Consider the following 6,031-nt stretch of genomic DNA (forward strand, 5'->3'; position numbering starts at 1 on the left):
AAAAAGTCAGTTGAAGAAGTAAAAAATGAGTGAAAAAAGGAAAGGGGTTTCGAGGGATATAGGCCAAACCCAGGCGAATGGGACTAGGGCAGTTTGACAATATGGTGGGCATGGGCTAGTTGGACCGAAGGGTCTGCTCTGACGAAAGGTCGCTGGCCTGAAAGGTTAACTCTGATTGCTCTCTACAGATGCTGCCAATCGACTGAGCTTTTCCAGCAACTTCTGCCTGTGTTTCAGCTTCCGCAGTCCCTTCAGTTTACCTTTGGTCTGTTCCTGTGCTGTTTGACTCGATAATACACACCCAGACCCACATAGACACACACACAGACACACACACACACCCACACACCCACACAGACACACACACACACACAAACACACAGGCACACAGACACACAGACAGACCGATACAGACACAGACACACACACACACACACACAGACACACACACAGACACGAACACACAAACACACACACACACACACACTCAGGATGTGCTGTCTCCCAGCTGTCTATGTGAAGCTAAGTGAGGTCTTGGTACAATATTTGGGATTAGGTGAATGTACATAGGGGACAAAGGCGTTCCAGGTGGGGAGTTACTTACGATTGAGTTGCAGTTAAAGCAACATGATAAAGACCAGAAGCAGCATGAAATAGAAAGGGATCAAAAATTAAGAAATTTGAACTTCAGGAAAAGTACAGGCAAACCCATAGCAATGCCAAAGGTAAAAATGCCTTACATGACCACAGGCTTGCTCTTTCAGTAGAGAGAGAGAGAGAGAGAGAGCTGGAAGTGGTTTACCTTCCTCAGGCGAGGGGAAAGGATGAGAAAGGGGGTCCTTCAAGATAACCTCGATTGGCGCAGGAATTGAAGCCATACTCCCGGCATCACTCTGTATTACAAACCAGCCAACTGAGCTGACCAACCTCTGGAGCAATACCAAGGAATCACCTTTGTGGGGGAAAGATACGCCTGGGCTGAAATTTTGGCGTCTTAGCATGTCGTGTCAAGTATTTTGGGGGAGTTTGCCACCACAAAACGTAGCATGTTTCCTCACTGTATGTTGCCAAACTCACTGCCTGCTTTACCTTGTGGCATCCTTCACATCTGGTGCCAACTCTTGGAACGGTTTATTGGGATATGCTAGATTTCAACAATATCCCTTGCATCCACGTCATCTTCAAAAGCCTGGCGTACACCTGGAAACGCACTACCTGCCTGGAACCACCTTGTGTAGCGCCCGACATGTGCTCCGGACGTGGCAGATGTAGGAAATTGGGGGCCCTGCTTTGTACCTGGAGGGTTCTGTTCGAAGGTGATGCTGAAGGGAAGCTTCCCCTTCCCCTGGCCCAGAGGTAAATGGCAGAGCATGCCAACCTGGTCCAGGTTTTCCACCTGGTTTCGAGCACTCTCCGCCATTTTTAGGGATATCCAGCATCGCAGGAAGATGGTCAATTACATTCTCGACTCTGCTAGTGTCAGTGCCATCATCTTTCTCCTGATGCCTCACACCCATCTACCAGGGAGGAAAGGAACAGGAAGTGACGTCACCACTGGAAATAACATCACCACAGGAAATGACATCACCAACCCAAAGAAACCCAAACGTATAAATAGAAAGTCGGAATTTTCAGCATTGCTTCGCCTGAGGCCCACTGAAGATGTTATCTAGCGGGGTGACGAAACATCTGGAAGTGAGCCTTCCAGCTCAGTGAGCAAAACCGACATCCAAGATCTCTTCCTCAGTACTCACCTCCCAACAAGGCTGAAGCTCTGTCACCCTCACTATGGCATGCAACATCTTTCCTCGCGCATTGTCGCCCACCCCCAAACCCCTTCGCGAACACCGCCATCTTGGTTAAATATGACATCCCTTCCACAAAACCCATGCTGACTCTTCCCAATTACAACTGACTCTGACATCTTCTCCGTTCCAGCTATCACGTCAATAGTTTCCTGCACCCCAGTTCCTTAAAGGGGGGGGGTATGTATGCTACCCTCCAGCCAGCTGGAACCTTTCCTGAATGAAAGGCATCTTTGAACATTCACACCAAAGTATCCATTATCTCATTGGGAATCTCCTTCAACGTTCTAAGATGGGGTCCATCTGGATCCAGGGAACTGCCACTCCAGGGCTCCATCAATTTGCTTATGACCACTTCCCTGTGCTTCCAAATTCAGCTAAGTTTCTCTCCTCATTTCATTGCTGATTTACAGCTATTTATTGGAATGTGTTATAGCGAAGACAGATGCATACTAGTTTTTCAATGCATTTGTCTTTTCTTTGTCTTCATTCTCACCCTCTAAAGGTCTAAGGTTAATTTTACTTAATTGTTTTACTTTTAAATACCCATAAAAACACTCACCATCCAATTTCACATTCCTCGCTATCCTCCTCCCATAACTAATTTCTTGCTCGTGATTAGCCTGCGGTTAGCCTCTCAGCTCAGACAACGCAGGAGCGCAGATCTCAGGAGCGGAGAGACTTCTTGAGTGCTGGCTTGATGACGCAGCCTGGCTGGAGGAAAGCCTTAAATATCAGCACTCCGAAAGCTTGCACGGGGACGCAATCCTTTATCTGAAACTCAAAAAGCTCAGAAATTTTCTCTGCGGAGTTTTTCTTTTTCTGTGTGCTGACAAGGTTGTTTGGCGTGCCAACGCGCGGCCCAACTCTGCACCCACTCAGTGGCGGTGTGGCCTAGCACTGGCAGGTGTCAATCCTGTCTGAGCGCTCATACTGGTCACAAGTGGACCTGCTGTCCGGTAGCACTTCACTGTGAAAATGTCATTTATTCCGAAACCTGGGAAAACAACTGGCCCCCAAGGGTTTCGGATAAAGGATTGGTGCACCCGTACTTCCAGATAAACCTGGCGGACCTTAACCTGGTGTTGTGTGAATTTCAACTTTACCTCAGTTAAGGTACCACTCTAAGCAAAGTACCACAAGCCGACCACTAACCAGCTAAGGCTGGTTAACAATAGCGGCACGGTGGCTCAGTGGTTAGCACTGCTGCCTCATAGTGTCAGGGACCTGGGTTTGAGTCCCACCTTGGTCGACTGTCTGTGTGGAGTTTGCACATTCTCTCTAAAGATAGCCATGTTAAATTGCCCATTGTGTTAGTTAGGGGTAAATGTAAGGGAATGGGTTACTCTTCAGAGGGTCGGTGTGGACTTGTTGGGCCAAAGGGCCTGTTTCCACACTGTAGGGATTCTAATCAATTACGGTAATAATTTCAGAGACACTATTGGGGCAGCACGGTGGCTCAGTGGTTAGCACCGCTGCCTCACAGCACCAGGAACCCAGGTTCGATCCCAGCCTCGGGCGGCTGTCAGTGTGGAGTTTGCACGTTTTCCCCGTGGGTTACCTCCGGGTGCTCCGGTTTCCTCCCACTGTCCAAAGATGTGCAGGTCAGGTGTATTGGCCATGTTACAATCGCCCGTAGTGTTAGGTGAATTAGTCAGAGGGAAATGGGTCTGGGTGGGTTACTCTTCGGAGGGTCGGTGTGGACTGGTTGGGCTGAAGGCCCACACTGTAGGGAATCTTAGAAAAAAAATGCAGATGCTAGTTTTCAATTCCATACTTTAGGGCCTTGAGGCGGTTCTCGTTAGAGAGAAGAAGGCTGAGAGGTGACTTAATAGAGACACACAAGACATTCAGAGGGTTAGATAGGGCGGACAGGGAGAGCCTTTATCCAAGTACGGGGACGGCAAACACGAGGGGACACAACTTTAAAGTGAGGGGAGATAGGTATAAGACAGAGGTAGTTTTTTTCCTCAGAGAGTAGTAAGGGTATGGAATGCTTTGCCTGCAATGGTAGTAGATTCACCAACTTTAAGTGCATTTTAGTCACCATTGGACAGGCATATGGACGTACATGGAATAGTGTAGTTGGGATGGGCTTCAGATTAGTATGACAGGTTGGCGCAACATTGTGGGCCGAAGGGCCTGGACTGCGCTGTAATGTTCTATGTTCTATGTACTTTCTAATTAAATGGTTACACGATCAAATTCTACTCCTGTGCCAGTGACATTGCACAATAATTACCAACCTCTTAGATTTCTCAAACATGGCATTCTCTGTACCACTTCAGAACTGTCCAGCCCACAGCCCATACCTGCTTCCCAATCTTATCCTCCCTCAAGCAGGTCCGTGCGTGCATCTATCAGACACTCTGAGCGTGTCCCCAGCTCCTTATCTGAGCCTCCCCAGCGCTCTACGGGGAACCAATAGCTGACAAGTGAGAAACTCCACTCCACCCAACCGCAGCAGCTTCCCGGAGCTGAAACAAAGTTTTGTTCCAATTTTCCTGATCGTTGAATGTTCGTTCTCAGTGCAGGACAACAGGCAACAAAGCTGAATTTGTGGATCTTTTGACAGGTAAGAGATTTAGTGGCGTGAGACCTCTGTATAATGACTGTCGCAGCGTTAATTGAACCCAGCAGCCCTTGTGTTCTTTCTGAAGAGTGCAACTTTTCGTAAGTCAGTCGGAAATTGTGAGCTTCAATTCAAGAGGTGCAGCAAGTGCCTCCCAGTTCATCCTAGCCAGACAGTCAGGCTCGCACAAAGGCTTCCTCTTTGTCGATGGAAATGGATTTGCTCACTGTCGGGTGAAATCCGGGGGGGGGAATTGGGGGAGGGGGGGGGGGGGTTGCCGAATTCAGTCAGCCGCGAGACCGCTGACCTCTCAGGACCAGTTGGGTTTTCTGAGTGCTGGCTTTATGAGGCCTTTAAACTGTGGTAACAGGATGCCCTGAAGGTACCTGGTAAATAGGGCTTTTAAGGTCAATGCAAGCCAGAGAAAGTACAGGAGCCCCTCACTTCGGTCAGCAGAAAGACTCACTTGGTCTGCACCAGGACTAGTACATAGCAGGTTCCAATTTCACTCGTTTTGAGTCTACACTATGATGCAGCACTTATCCAATCTTGAGAACACTGATACTAGCTGTCCCTTTAGATTAGTTTCCCTACAGTATAGAAACAGGCCCAACAAGTCCACACCAACCCTCCGAAGAGTAACCCACTCCCCGGCCTTATATTTACCGCACCTAACACTACGGGGCAATTTAGCACGGCCAATCCACCCTGACCTGCACATTGCGGGAGGGAACCCACACAGACACGGGGAGAACGTGCAAACTCCACACAGAGAGTCGCCCCGAGGCGGGAATTGAACCCGGGTCCTTGGCGCTGGGAGGCAGCAGTGCTGACCACTGAGCCACCGTGCTTGCTGCCTCGTTGCTACACTCGCACCGCAACCAGAGTCCTGGGTTGCACTCAGGATTAGAGCGGTGCTGGAAAAGCGCAGCGGGTCAGGCTGCATCTGAGGAGCAGGAAAATCGACATTTCGGGCGAAAGCCCTTCATCAGGAATCGGTAAATTGATTTTCCTCGGATGCTGCCTGACCTTGCTGCGCTTTTCCAGCACCATCCGGATCTTGACTCTAATCTCCAGCATCTGCAGTACCCACCTTCTGGTTTTTACACTCCCTCATACCCTTCCAGTACACACTCACCGACATTTTCCAATCTCCACCCTGCATATTTACTGTTGCTCCCCCTCGCTGCATTCTCACTCCTTTAAGACTGGCCGTCTGTCATAGTCAGTTTAAAAACCCCAAAGAGGGAAAAAAAATGCTGGAAAATCTCCGCAGGTTCTGTAAGGAGAGAAAAGAGCTGGCGTTTCGAGTCTAACTGCCCCTTCGATCTGCGCGCAATCAGGTCCAGGTCCATGCCCACATGTCTGTCCTTGGCCTGCTGCAACGTTCCATTGAAAGTCCGACTCGGCACGTTACAGCCTGCCGGCCTCAACACTGAATTCAACAACTTCCCATCCCGACCCCTCTGTTTTCATTCTGCTCCGTAATTTTATTTCATTTATTTTATTTATCTTTTCTTAATACTTTTTTTCACTGTTCTGTACCTCTTACTTCTTGATTGTCTCTCTTATCTCTCGCTCCCCCCACTCTCTCATCACCTTTTTCCCCTCCTCTTCCCCTTTTGCTACCCTTCTCCCCTGTTTTCCATTTTTT

The 6,031-nt window shown here is 48.9% G+C and overlaps 1 protein-coding gene across 6 annotated transcripts in view; it reads left to right on the forward strand.

The window, feature by feature from the left end:
- The first annotated feature begins 4,248 nt into the window (after positions 1–4,248).
- LOC122545653 (5-aminolevulinate synthase, erythroid-specific, mitochondrial-like) overlaps positions 4,249–6,031 on the forward strand; it is a 74,930-nt gene continuing 73,147 nt past the window's right edge. For 3 of the 6 annotated variants that reach the window (XM_043684621.1, XM_043684617.1, XM_043684610.1), the window contains exon 1: positions 4,249–4,380. The gene's annotated coding sequence lies outside the window, so the exon portion shown is untranslated. The remainder of the gene's footprint in view (positions 4,381–6,031) is intronic. The other 3 variants (XM_043684633.1, XM_043684637.1, XM_043684641.1) reach the window with 2 other exon arrangements.

Source organism: Chiloscyllium plagiosum, chromosome 3 (genome assembly GCF_004010195.1).
Source record: "Chiloscyllium plagiosum isolate BGI_BamShark_2017 chromosome 3, ASM401019v2, whole genome shotgun sequence".
NCBI classification, from domain to species: Eukaryota; Metazoa; Chordata; class Chondrichthyes; order Orectolobiformes; family Hemiscylliidae; genus Chiloscyllium; species Chiloscyllium plagiosum.